At 31.7% G+C, this 15629-nt stretch overlaps 1 long non-coding RNA gene across 1 annotated transcript; it reads right to left on the reverse strand.

Moving 5' to 3' along the window:
• Window positions 1–9079: 9079 nt before the first annotated feature.
• LOC132738334 (uncharacterized) lies at window positions 9080–14411 on the reverse strand. Its single transcript, XR_009626860.1, has 3 exons — window positions 13724–14411; window positions 12931–13065; window positions 9080–12605 (listed from the first exon to the last, which is right to left on the reverse strand). It is a non-coding gene; the product is annotated as an uncharacterized LOC132738334 (long non-coding RNA).
• Between the last annotated feature and the right edge of the window lie 1218 nt (window positions 14412–15629).

Below are 15629 nucleotides of genomic sequence, written 5' to 3' on the forward strand. Positions count from 1 at the left end.
GTCATGTAAAAACTTCCCTGTAAACATACATACATATATTTCTAGGTTTAGAAATCACGTGTCTCACTTTTGCACTATTAATGTAGATCTAAATCTACTATTATTTTGTTGTTATAATTTTAATGTCGAATAAAAGTTATGTTATGTACCTGCTTAATTAATGATATCACAATAACAGTTTTTACTATCATTTTCAGGAATCATATTTTCACAAATATTTCCGCACGCAAAAAGTCCACTTTTTGACATTCGCAAAATGTTTGTGACGCATAAATATCCACTTAATATACAGTACCTTTTGGTTCAATAAAGTGTGCACCCAAAGCATTCTTTGACCTTATATAAAGGCTTTTTTGTAGATGACTTTTCTCTTTTTTTTTTATCTGAAATTGTAAATAAACCACAATTTTCGTTCGTTATTAAATAATTATAAACATATAAGCGAATAAAGATAAAGTCCCATATATATTTTTATATTCAATACAGTTTTGTTCAAATGATGTAAAAACAATAGATTTGAAACAATATAAACTACTTTAATATATGGAGAAGTGATATTTACTTACAGTCATGTCTGACTCTTAAGGGACGCAACCGCTTACACCATTGTTAGAAACGAGATTTGTTTAAGTTGTCTTCCTAAAACAGTAAGTTTTAAATATAATTTGATAAATATCCAACTGAGATTAAACATCATTTATTTATGAAAGCTGACAAATCTTAGTTTGTGTATAGACAAAGATGTAAAAAGGTTTCCTTTAGATGGCTGCGTAACTATTTTTGATATTAAGAACAAATCAAGATCTCGGACGCACAGTGCACATCAAGTATGTAGAAATTGAAAACAAACGCAGTAATTGTGAAAAATATCGAAGTATCGAGCAATTTCTAACGAGCCAAACTGTAAGTAAATTACGTATTTTATAGAAAATCAAATCAAACGATATTAATTTGTAAACGGAATATTGAGACATTATAGTAGATTATTTAAAACCTCATTTAAATATGTCGAGGAGAGTGTTTGTTTTTCAAGATCATTATCGTGGTGTACATCTTTTCCACGTGTCATACCTCCTTTTCTTATTACAATGAAATTTTACTTGATTGTTATCCACTTTTGTTTGTTTTTTGAGCAGGGAATGATCTGTGCAAGTGCAAAGAGGGTACCGTTTGATTAGTTTTCGCAAAGAGGGTACCGAAATGGATATGCATCGTAAGTAAGTCTAATCCTATTTTTATTTGAAAATATCTGTAGATTTAAACATACTTGTAAAAGGAATAACTTTACGTTGCACAGTGGTTCTGTAGAATAAACCCTGGGCGACGACGACAATTTAAAAACTAGAAGGAATCTAGATTTATGTGAATAAACTTGTAATGATTTGGAATTTTAAGAATGTGTATAGACATGAAATATACGTTACATGCGGCAGTATTGTTACTATTATTTCTATTGTGCCAATTCAATTCAATTTATATTATAAGTACGAGTTTCAATTAACAAGGACGTTATAAACGACAAGAGGTACGCTCAAATTCCCTGCATAATACCTGTTACCATAAATGCAAATCTTACCAGCCTTCATGAGCTAATATAAAATGGAGATTTATCTTATCATTGAATTTGAAACATTGGTTTATGGTAAAAAATACCGATATGTGTTAAGATACCAGTTATCAACAGACGAACATGGCACGTGCTTTTTCTTCAGCAAACAACCGTCCTTGTTATATCTAATAAACAGCCGTTTGTCAACAAAGAATGTTTGTGGAAGTAAAGCCGGAGCTTCTTTCAAGAGTCTACACAACAAACTCATATTTTAACGGGAAAATAGACTGAAATTACAACTTGTTGGTGTAGATGCATAAATTAATACACACTTTCCAGTTTACAAGCGGAGAAAATAAACCTGCACGAGCGGAGAGATACATAGTTACGTTGAATGTCATTTAACAAAACCGACAAATAATTCTTTGTTAAGTAGGTCTGCTTTATAATTCATGACTCACTATTCTAACTTTATGAGAAATCGAAGTACTACAGTTTCAATAATATAAATTTCATGAGTTTTCAATGTGCATAATAACCAAACGAAGTTATAATATGGTTAAACTTAAGGGGCGAATGGAAATACAGATTTAACACTTAATCAAAAAGAAATGTTTATAATGCACGGAAATACAACAGCGTATAAGTAACGGTGACCGAAGTGCATAAAGACAATCAAGCAGGATGCATAATATCGAATCAAAGATGAACGATATAACACCAGAGGCTATGAAATACCAGTAATAATTGGTGACCTTAACGTCAAAATGGCGCTTATAGCCGTAATAGTAGAGGCATCTATTTTTTAAGTTTCTCTTCAATACAAATTTGACAGGTTTTATCAGACAAGAAAAATATTATGTTTTTTAAGTGCTCATGTATCATTTGATAAGATAGCTAATTATTCACACAAAGCAAGCTTGTACAAGCGTCTATAGTCTTACATGTTATTGTTTGTTCTGCTCTTCAAATAGTGTAGGACATTCAAGTACGTAGCATATAATCTGCGTTAGGACGCGAGCTAAACCAAAACATTGATTTCATTGGTATAAAAAGGGACATTTTATTAAAAGTTAAGAGCGTTCATGGCGGTTTTCTAACGTTTTCTAACGTTTCATACTCTTCTATAAAACATGTTTGTTTCTACTACAAATCGTGGGGGTGTGATAAAAAGAATATTATTATCATCTGATTATATAACTATTTTAGTTGCACACTTTGAGTGAAATAATAACATGCTCGTCAAATGCTATGATAAATAATAATTTTTCTATAAATTCAATACTGAATCCACATTTATTCGTCTATGTTTGTTAACTTACGATGACATTAACATGAAAACAAAGCATAGTTACATCTCATTGCGATTGTCAGTTTACCAATTTTGGATAATTATTTACGCAATCATTGTGACAGTCATGTGACAAGTTTTCTGCACGCAATCGTTTTTCCTTACACAATTCCTTATGCCACAATTATCGGACGATTGCATTTTTTGTCGTTGCAATAATAACAAAATACCCTTCATTTTGACCAAATTTGGAATGATACAACAAATGTATTTTACAGCGCTTTTTCATATGATAAATTTAACTACTAGTATTATGAATTGCAGGCGACTTTTATTTGATATTTGACATTATAACAGTTCTGGCAAAAACAAACCTGCTTGTTTCTTTTGCACAATTGTTATAATTATCATTATTATTAATCATTATTATGGTATAACATCATTTATTTGTATATCACATTTATAAATGCAATATTGCGATAATCAGTTGCGATTGAACCGCCAAAATGACTTGGTACGAGCTAGTAAATACATAACGGAAAATGATCCCAAATTAAACTGTTTTTTTACATGAAGTTTAACATGCATTTAAATCTTTAAGTTACCTGAAAAGCCGCCATCTTGTTCACTAGGCATGCGTATTTATTAGATATTTACCCCTTTCCGTGTTTCTATCTTCAAAGTACACAATCAATAATAGATTGTAAGACGATAGTTGACTTTAACTTGGTTTAACTTATTCATACGGTTAAAAACTATAAATATTACAAGCGTCTATTGTTTGGTTTGATACTCGTAGTACGATAGTTTTCCATGATTGTCAAATAAACAATAAACTTGTAATCGCTTAAATATGTTAGTGAATGATATTGTTTTTGCTGAATTATATCTTTTTTGTAAATTATTAGCTCACCTAACCACCAAGTGATCAAGAGTTCGAAGATGGGTTATCTCCGGCCAAAAACAAGGTCACAGACGCTTAAAATAGACAAGAGGGCCATGATGGCCCTGAAGTCGCTCACCTGTATATAGGCCCCCGTAGCGGGCCAGTTTAAACCGTAGGGCTTTTATTTGAACAAACTTGGTAGACACCTATTAGAAGATGTTTCATGCTAAACATCTAAGGTCTAGCTGGTCAAGTTTTTTCTTTACACATAAAGTTAAAAACAATGACACACCTAGGGCAGGGCCAGTTTGGACCCAAGGGCTTTTATTTGAATAATCTTTGTAGACACTTACTAGAAAATGTTTCATGCTTAATATCCAAACTCTAGCTATTCGGATTTTTGGAGAAGAATTTTAAGTTTTTGCTATACACATATAAGGAAAATCAATGTCCCCTGGGGTGGGGCCAATTTTAACCCCAGGGCTTTTATTTGAACAAACTTTGTAGACACTTACTAGAAGATGTCTCATGCTTAATATCTCAACTCTAGCTATTTGGGTTTTTTCAAAGAAGATTTTTAAGTTTTTGCTATACACATAAAGGGAAATCATTGTCCCCTGGGGCGGGGCCAATTTTGGCCCCAGTGCTTTTATTTGAACAAACTTAGTAGACACTCGCTAGAAGATGCTTCGTGCTTAATATCTATACTCTAGCTATTTGAGTTTTTTCAAAGAAGATTTTTTAAGTTTTTGTTATACACATATAAGGAAAATGAATGACCCCCGGGGCGAGGCCAATTTTGACCCCCAAGGCTTTTATTTGAACAAACTTGGTAGATACCCACTAGAAGATGTTTCATACCAAATATCTAAGCTCTAGCTCTTTTGGATTTTTTGAAGAAAAAGTTTTTTTCTTTTGGTTGACATGGCAACCATAGTTCTGCATGGAATGGAATTCTCTGAACAACTTTGTTAAGGCTTCACAAAAGAAAAATCTCTGTGAAGTTTCATTATGATCTGCCTTATGGTTTCAGAGGAGATGTCGTTTTAAAAGAACGGACAACGGACGACGTACGACGGACGAAGAGTGCTCCATATAGCTCACCCTGAGCATATGCTCAGGTGAGCTAAAAAAATCTTGTTAACAATTTAGTGGCTGAAGTTTTGATCCAAATATTCTGGAACTTTGTTTTGTTGATTTCTAGACCAAGTTCGAAGATGGGTAATCTCCGGTCAAAAACTAGGTCACAGGATCTAAAAATAGAAAAAGCATGTTAACCTTATAGTGGCTGCAGTTTTGATGCAAATATACTGGAAATTTGTCAAGAAGGTTGTTTTCAAGACTTCTACGTCAAGTTCGAAGATGGGATCCAAATATCCTGGAAATCGGTCAGAAAGGTAGGTTGATGATTTCTAGATGAAGTTCGAATATAGGTCATCTTCGGTCAAAAACTAGGTCACAGGAGCTAAAAATAGAAAAAGCGTGTGAACACTCTAGTGGCTGCAGTTTTGATCCAAATATTCTGGAAAATTGTGAAGAAAGCTGTTTTGATGATTTCTAGGTCAAGTTCGATGATGGGTCATCTCCGGTCAAAAACTATGTCACAGGAGCTAAAATAGAAAAATCTTGTTAACACTCTTGTGGCTGCAGTTTTGATCCAAATATTCTGGAAATTTGTCAAGAAGGTTGTTTTGACGATTTTTAGCTAAAGTTTGATGATATGTCATCACCGGTCAAAAACTAGGTCACAGGAGCTAAAAATAGAAAAATCTTGTTAACATTCTAGTGGCTGCAGTTTTGATCGAAATATTCTGGAAATTTGTCAGGCAGGATGTTCTGATGATTTCTAGGTCAAGTTTTAATATGGATTATCTCCGGTCCAAAACTAGGTCACACTGCCCAAATATGGAAAAAACATTTTAACACACAAGAGGTCACATTTTTGACTCAATTGCCATCAAACTTGGCATGATTGCTTGTCTTAGACATTGCTTGGATGCGGTTGATGGGTCAGGGGAGCGATCTAGGGCCATGATGGCCCTCTTATATCTTATTTAGTGAATTATATCAATTATATCTATTTTGGCGAAATATATCAATTATATCTATTTTGGTGAATTATATCAATTATATATATTTTGTGAGTAATATATCTTTTTTTGCGGGATACATCTGTCTATATCTATTATTTTAAGTCACCCAAATAAACGTTTATTTTTTTATGAATGGCAAAAAATACAGTATATGTTCAAAACACAGATGATTAATTATAGGATTTTTTACGGTGATTTTACCAGTTATTACACTTTAATTACTATACATCTATAATCAAGTTCTGCATCTCATTTACATGAAGAAATTTACGTTTTTGTTCATTAGTTTGAGGGCGGTGGCGCAAGGAGGGATTTGCTTCATAATCAAATTTTAAAATCAAATTTAGTTGTAAATTTTCAGGTTTTGATGACCAACGAATGAAACATGAATATCTTTATGTATTTCTTTAAACATTATATTTTGATATAAAGGACATGTTTGCTTTTCTACTTTATCAGAGCTTTAATGTAGTATCTCCTGGTTTGCATAAAAGTGCGTTTCAAAATAGCATGGAATTCCGACTCATAGGAGTACTTATTGACATGAGTTTTATCTCTTTCTTTGTCAACGATGAGAGCAAATCTATCTAAATAAATCTACGAATATTTGTTTTTCTTTCAAAGTATACGGAAAGAATAGAATATCAAATGTTTTGTAGTTGAAATTTCAAATCATGTACAGCATTACAGCACTAAGTGGGAATTTTGACCAGCTAGTCATTTTTAGGGCAAGTCTCAATAAATGTTGTTTCTTTTCTATGATTTTTTTAGCTTTTGATTGTAGAGTGATAACCAATTTTTTTACATTCCTTTCATACACATTGTTTAATTTTGATAAACAGGAAGTAACGACAGCTATCTCTTTGCTACTGCATGAAATCCGATAAAAGAAAGGAAAATAGAAGGGTTAAAATAAAGTTATAATTTATTTTAAATTTATTTTAATAGAATAACAAGATTGATTACAAAATTTTTAAGTGTTGAATTATGCACTTTTAGGTTAATTCGTCATACATATTTTATATAATTCAAATGAATGACCAACACAGTTTTGGTGCATATACATGAACACATGTACACAGTCATGTACTTACTACATAATAAGAACATTAAACATGACATGATTTATATAATTATGTTATTTTACAATATAGGTGCAAAATGCACATTGGGTGGTTTAAATATGTCAAGGGTGATTGATAACAGTTCTATATATAACTCCAAGTATGTACATGCATATTATGATGAAACAATATATTAACTATGTTGACATAATTATTGTATAAAAAGCTTGACAGCTAGTTGACCAGGGGAGTTCGGAATCAGAGCTGCATCAGAACCAAGGGTCTAGTACTTAAGTACCAGTACCAGTACTTGCTAAGTTATGCAGTACCATTACCAGTACTAGATTTTAGTTCGGTACTGCAGTACCATTACTTTTTTGGGGTAAGTAAATAAGTATTAGTACCAGAACAGAACATATCTTTATTAACTCAAGTTACATATAATATAACACATGAGTATACATAACATTAGTGAATATTTGTTCATTTTAAGACATGACATGATTTTAGTTAAGAAATTCTTACACACAGTACAATATTATTTTTAAGGTATTTGTAAGAAGAAAATTAATAATTATCATGAGAGGTGAAAAAAAAAGCAAACAAATAACTACCGCCTGAGGGGGGGGGGGGGTAGATACACACGCACAAACAATTATTCGTTTCTCGATGCCAGTTTGAAACGGACTATAGAAATGCGAAGATGTTAAATAAAACGTCATTGTTTACATACGGGCCCTGTTGCGAGATCCCGTTAAAAAAATTGTACACAATTTAGGTCAATCAATACATAAAATGGAAGTTATTACTGAATGATAGTGTGCAGTTAAAATTCTTTTGTACAAAGTATTGAAAGTTCAATAATAATTAAATTAACGTTGGAAGTTGGAGGTGAACAAAAATATATTGTTATTCAATGGAATATTATTGAAGTAGGAATGGATTTACTTTGCACGTGTTTTAAGGTGAGAAAGTTCATTTTCTAAACTTGTACATTTTGCAAGGAAAGCAGTATTTCAAATATTGGCTAATCATTGGACTCTACTATCATGTTTATATATTTAGTAAATGTTGGAACATGGATGAAGCACAAATTTGAAGATTCTAACAAAAATAAATTTGATATATTTGCTTATTTTACCATTTATTTATGTCTATATCTTACAGTACCAAGGAATGTACTCAGTATCTAAGTTATTTTTCATTTAATTATTTGTTTTACCTTTTTGTGTCGCCTTGAAAAGGTGACATATAGGGGTTACTTTCGTCGGCGGTGTCGGCGGCGGCGGCGTCTGTGTCGGCGTCGTTGTCGTTGTCGGCGTCGGTGTCGGCGTCCGCTTAAGCTTGTCCGGAGCATAACTCAGTCACTATAAGTCTGATTGACTTCAAACTTGGTATGCATGCTTCTTTCAATAACCCGAAGTGCAGTGCACAAGGACCGGTACTCTGCTGTTCTTATTTTTTGAGTTATTGCCCTTTGTTAATTTTCATACTTTAATTTTGTCCGGGCCATTTCTCTTCAACTAAAAAAGCTATGGACTTGAAACTTCATAGGATGATAGATCTCATTAAGAAAAAATGCAGTGCACAAGAACTAGTACTGTGCACTTCCTAATTTTTGAGTTATTGCCCTTTGTTAATTTTCATACTTTATTTTTGTCTGGGCCATTTCTCCTAATGTATAAAAGCCATGGACTTGAAACTTCATAGGATGATAGGTCTCAGTAAGAAGAAGTGCAGTGCACAAGAACTGGTACTCTGCATTTCTTATTTTTTGAGTTATTGCCCTTTGTTTATTTTCATACTTAATTTTTGTCCAGGCCATTTCTCTGAAAGTATAAAAATTATAGACTTGAAACTTCATAGGATGATAGATCTCATTAAAAAGAAGTGCAGTGCATAAGAACTGATACTCAGCATTTCTTATTTTTGAGTTATTGCCCTTTGTTGCTTTTCTTACTTTATTTTTGTCCTGGTCATTTTTCTTCAAGTATGAAAGCTATGGACTTGAAACATCATAGAATGATAGATCTTATTGATAAGAAGTGCAGTGTACAGAAACTGATGCTCTGCACTTATTATTTTTTTAGTTATTGCCCTTTGTTATTTTTCATATTTCATTTTTCTCCTGGCCATTTCCCCTAAACTACATTGTTCACAAGGCGACACATCCGACTCGCGGAGTTCTAGTTTATATATATTTATTTGTTTGTTTATGTATTTATTATTTTTAGATGCGATTTTAATTTATTTAATTTCATTTAAAAGTATTCTCATAAATTTACATGTTCTTTGCAGCATATTTATGGAGGTATTTGTCAAAAATTCTTTGAATTTTAGCATGTTTGGTCTTCGATAGTAATACTATTTGATTAAGTTTTTCCTGTTTTGCTCAAAGAACGGACATTTTAACAAATAATGATATTCATCGCCTATGTCATTTAGGTCACAGTGCAAGCACTTTCTCCATCTTCCAGTTTCTATAGGGAAATGATGGTTGCCTGTCCTAAAATTTATTAAGGTAATGAAGTCTTGTTTGTTAAGTTTAAGAAGGTGGTTGTCCAAATTTAAATTGCTTTTAATTAGTGAATAGTTATTTAGAGATGCATGCCAATTTTTGATGTTTTGGTCTAGAAGAGTTTGTTTTATGATAGTTTTGATATTTTTATCTTCAATCTGGTTTTGATTTATCCAAAAGTCATTATGTCCTGATTCAACTAAAATTGATTTCATCTTATTAAGCCATTTTGAATTAAAACTGGAGTTGTAAATATACTGATATAACCTGTATGCAATTTTGTTTTGGTTTCCAGTAATTAATCTATTCCAGAAACCTATCATTTTATATTTTATTGTTCTTTCCAAAGGATATCTACCAGACTCTGCATACAGCATATACAATGGGGTACATTTTCTAAGATGTAGAATTTTACTTTTAAATTCAGTGTGAATTTTTTCGAGTAAGTTACAGTTTTCATATCCCCAAATTTCACATGAATGGGTTAAAATTGGTAATACTGTATGGTCAAACAGTTTGAAAAATGGTCTATTGGGAGGTTAAGGTTATAAATTCTTTTATAAAGTAAATGAGGTGCTTTTTGGCTTGCTGTGCTAGATGTTTTCTTGTATTTAAAAAGCTTCCTGATTTAGCAGTGTTCCCAGGTATTTGTAGTTATTTACTATTTCTAAACTTGAATTGCCTAAGTGAAGTTGTTATTTCTATTTCCAAATACTATTACTTTTGTTTTGTCAATGTTTATATTCAATTTCCAATGTTCACAGTATTCAACAAATCCTGGAGTTGTTTTGCATTATAAGACAGTATAACAGTGTCCAGTACCAGTACCATTACTTTTATATATTCATCAAGGTTTGGATAAATATACAGTGTCAAACAAAATAATTGCTAACATTATTCAGCAAAAAATATCATTTACTTTATTTACAGTTACTATTACATGTTTACAACTTTAATGATTGAACATACTTTTTACAAACAATATTTACCACACATATTCATGTCATATCTTATTGTTTAGTAACCAGTTAACTGTATAAATACAATGCAATCATCTTTCATTTAAAACACAACAGTCTTTTGTTGCTTTTCACACCTTCACACCTCTGTTAAATTTATACCAAAGTAAATTACAACTTTTATGGTGCTAACAATATCACTTGAAATAGGATTATTTAAAATAGAGCAAATAATCAATGTTTATTTTGTTCTGTTTTACTAGTAAAGACAAAGAAATAAAAGATTGTAATAAAGATATTTTAAGGTAAAGAGTTATTGAGTTCTTTTATCTAAACTGTTTTTTTTTTTCAAATTTCTGGTACTTCTTTTTATGATGAATATTATGTTAACATTTGAAGGAATATTGCAGCAAATTATCAATAGATTTGATAAGTACTTTTTCACAGAAATAGAATAAAACATGGAATTTACAGCTTGACTTTATGATAAAAAAATGATCACATTTTTATCAAAACCAAAAACCTCGTTTTAACACGCATGATACATGTAACAATATTGTGCAAATCTGGATCAGCTGGATATCAAATAATTATTTCTTTTTTTTGAAATAACACATTTTGAAATCCATTGATACATTTTATGCAACTAATTATACAAATAATGTATACAATTATAACAAAGAAATTTAAGAGATCATCGGAATGTAGTAACGTGATCCCGTTATTTGTTTTGACATGCTTGGGTACTTCCTTCTTCTTTGAATTTTAAATCTGATTTGAAAAATAGCATGATGTCATTGTCGCAATCATAATCCTATATTTTTGTTTTAACATCAATGATTATTTTTCTCTAAATTCTCTAAATTCATTTACTCTTTCGTTAAGTTTAAGTTGTTGTGTTAAAACCATGACATAAAAAGTAAGCCAAACTGTCGCAATTTGTAACAATAAAACAATAATATGCTATAATATGCCGTGATTATACATGTATATAATACAATGTTATTGGTTCTCAAAGGGACATTTGATATAACTAATATTATTAACTCCTCGAGAAAGCAAACAAAGCAATCTTATACAAACATAATCCCAAATGCTTAGTACTTTTCTTAGTACTTAGTATTTTTTATGTTTTGTTCATAGTTTTCCTAAATGAAGCAGCTGCGGGACCATCGGGCTGGATGGATAAGGCTTCCGGTCCATCTCTCGAAGCCATTTGTCAGTTTAATACAGAGTTGTATATACACTGAGAGTGTAATTCCTTCCCATTTATACAATTAATTAATACGTACAATTTGACGGATGGGGCGGGGGGCAGTTTTTCAATAGTTTGGTTTAAACCTGAATACTATTGTTTATAACGTATGATATTTTCAAAAACCAACATATTGCAATACTTTGTCACAATAATAGAAAGGAATCAAACTGTCAATTCAATCCATCCTGAACTTTGTATCATTGAATTGACACGACATATTGAAAATAGCATTAAAGAAATTTAAAGATCTAGTTCAGTTAGTGATACTTAACACGTACTGATAAGGAAAGTGCCAGGCATTGAAAAGATAAGTAGATAATTCTATAAACAAAATTGTTTACATAACTATATACACTTATGCTTTTGCCATTATTAACGTTGTCACAATACAATATCTAAAAGTACTCAGTATAAACATTAATCTAAAATGTAATCCCTATTCTTCTAAACGTATCAGTATTTTTGTAAGTCACCAAAAAAATGTGAATTTCCGAGTCAAGTGAAGAAGATCATTTTAGGCAAATCGTTGGAATCGAGCGATTCTAGGCTACTTCTTGAAATTATAACACTGTTTCCAAATATATGAAGTTGTTAATTCCTAGTAAGTATTCACAACGAATTAACACTTTAAGCATTCGTAGAGCTTCACCACTTAGTTACTGTAATACACTTTCAACTGTGACCTGTCAATGTTTGCATTGTGTAGGAAATAAATCTTAAATACAATAACAATCAGTGGCTATCTTCATTCACTTCATACATGGATTTAAGGTTATTTGTACCTTTAATATAAGATCTCCTAAGCAGGTGATTATCAACTAACGCGTGCTGTATGGGGTATTCTCCTATTTTTGTATTTTAGAAGAAGTTGAAGTTATATCAAATAGACATTGCCCCCTTAAGGAAAAAAAACATAGTCCTGTCATAATTTCCTATGTGAATCAAAGCATTACAAAAATCGCTGATGGTCTTCTGAATGTTATATCTCTGAAAAGAAAAGTTATTTATGTCTTATAATGTGTTGCAAATCCGTTTGAAAATCAATTTGATAGAATTTATTATATAGGCACTCTAAAAGTAAAACTTTAAACGTTTAACTTTCTGTCTGTAATGTATGTAAAAATTAAAAGTCAGTTATGTAAGGTTTATTTGAAAATGAAGTCTATTTGTATATAAATGTTTATGTACCTTTACAAAAAGTGAATTAAAATGCATATTTACATCAATATGAAATGTTGAAACAAAACCACTAGTCTAATCGGATATAGCACTTCACGCTTTAACAGTTATAAAACATCTGTTTATTGCTTACTTCATTTACACTGCGGATATAATCTTTCATGTTCTGCAATGGGATCGTCTCCTTTCTCAAATCCATAGAGTGTCCCTCCACATTTGTCACACTCGACCATATCACAGACTGTCGAACCATTTTCAGTAAACACGCCTAAATTGACAACGTCATACTTACAACTGGTTTCATAAAAAATAATGTTGGAAATGTTTTTCTGAAAACTATAGATTTTTTCTTACGTCTCACGAATCATGATATAATTTTGCTAACATACTAGCAGTTGTATTTCGATCATAATATCTACACTCATTTCTAAATAGAAATGTTGCGGCTTCTTGTTGTTGACAATATAAAAGAAATAATATCTAATATCTAATGTTATACAGACTTTAAGTATCTAACATATTAAATTTTATTCCTTTCTGCTTTGAATTTAATAAAATTAAGAATCGGTACGTTTATGTTACTTTCATCTTTAAATTACTAATATAGTGAAATCAATAAAGCTGTTGTTGGATATTTTGGAAAAAATCATTTAGAGCACAATACCACCATTTTATAAAAAAGGACCAGCAACTAATTGACCCTATTAAGTGTTGCTAGTAGTTAAGTACTCAAATATTTATATTGGTAAGACGGTAATAAAAAATTTTCCAACGTGTAATTTGATTTATAAAAACGTATCAGTTTTTTGTATGTGTATCACGTACCACGCTAAACGTTAAACCGGATTTACTTTATTAAGGTCTTTTAATTATTACATTTGCTTTCAATTACTTTTAAAATTACTGAAATATTATGATGTACATACCTCTGAAAATAAATCCAGCAATGGCCATGTCTTCTGCAGAAGGGTTATTATGTGGCCAGCCTACCTTATTTTCACGAAAGGTAGCCACCGCATGTGGTAATTCTCAGGCATCACTACATTTTTAACTGATAGGACTTCAAGCCTTGGTAATAATATCGAATTATATCTTTTTCCAGATAATGCGAGAGTCCCACATGCTGTTGTATTGTCTTCTTGTACATTTGGTCCGGTCATATGCTGCACTACACTGACTTTTTCAAAAAACAAAGAACTTTGTTCTACAAGTTGTTCGTCCATTTGGCAAGAAGACATTAGAAGCCTTTGTTGTCTTGAACTATTTGTGTTTGTTTTTCCAGAAGGTGCCATTTCTTCATACTTTAGATTATTTGTAGAGCTATATGGACTCGATTCTTCCTCGGCAGAATCTGATCCGTGTCCATAATCAGTTTTATCTTGAGAACATTGGAAAAAGTCAGTGTAGTAAATCGTTTTTCTTAAAGTAAATACAGACGGGGTGTCATTTTGCTCTGGCGGATAACGCATGTTATCTTTTTTCTGGAAATTAAAAGCAACATGTCTCTCAGCATCACGTGTTTCTTCTTCACGTGTATACGTCAAACTTGCCTCGTTTCCAACAATATCTTCATTTGTCGATGCCATTTCTCATGCCTACAAGTGTAAAATAAACATTTTGTCAATGTAAAATAAAAAAAAATAAAAACTTGTCCATTTACTTATCGCGGTGCTCCTTTTAGTCGCCACTTTATTGCACAATTATGCGTTACTTTTGCACAATTCCTGCATTATTTGCACATTCCAGCGTTCCTGGATATACATGAACGGTACGGTGGGCACTAAAGTTATACTCAATAAATGTGCACAATTGCAGATTGGAACTCGGGGGGGGGGGATGCACACACACACACATTTTTAAAACCTTGGGTCTTCAAAATCTGAGCATTCTAACCACTACGCTATTTGAATTTACAGGTCTATATCGATTTTTATTCATCTATACTGAAATACGTAGGAGTTTGTAAGTCCTACGTAGGACTTTAAAACTCTTAATTAGGTTTTTACTACGTAGGAGTTATCATTTTTATAGAACATGTTAAATTGGCACCGGGATGCTTCCGTATTACATTCATTGTTTAAATATCATTTTACTTGAATTACGTTTCTTTATAATTTCACGTGGTTATCAAACTGGCTTGATGAAATTCCTCCCGATGTGATGATTCGGCGTATAAAAATGCACGTGTTTTATTCGTTATAGCATTATGTCTGCCTGTTCTCGGCATTGAAATGAAAGCGCAAAACAGTGCTGAAACTCATCCCAGTCTTCTCACATCAATGAAAATTGTACGTTGTTATCTTTATGAAATTATGATATTTTAGGGACTTTTTTAAACGTTGTCAAAATAGCGAAAACATGTTTGATATTCAAGACATGTGACCTGGTTGTTAAAATATGCAAAAACATCTTGATGTACGGTTTGTAAGATAAAAATAGACATGGTGTATACAAGTGCGGATCAAGAAGGGGAGCCCCGCACCTAACCCCAAGTGTCTGTGTCCAGTTGGCCTACAAAATCATAAATGGTTTTCAAATGTTATTCAGTCACGGTAGACTAGGTACACGTCTATGCCACATATTCAGAATCGAAAATTACACTCACTATTATTGAATAAATCCCATATAATTGTCTAACGGTCAAGACAGTCCTTAACATTTGGATTCTGGATGATTTGTCGTATGCGTATGAATATAGGCTTATATAAATATTTATATTTTAAACAAATGCCATTTAGTTATTTATTGTTTTATGTTTTAAATATATAAAACACAAGAAAAACAGTTAGATACAAGTTATATCACACTGTTTGAATTTGGGATTGACATGGA

Source organism: Ruditapes philippinarum, unplaced genomic scaffold, assembly GCF_026571515.1.
Source record: "Ruditapes philippinarum isolate M1 unplaced genomic scaffold, ASM2657151v2 ctg7998_1_1_1_1, whole genome shotgun sequence".
Classification (NCBI taxonomy): Eukaryota; Metazoa; Mollusca; class Bivalvia; order Venerida; family Veneridae; genus Ruditapes; species Ruditapes philippinarum.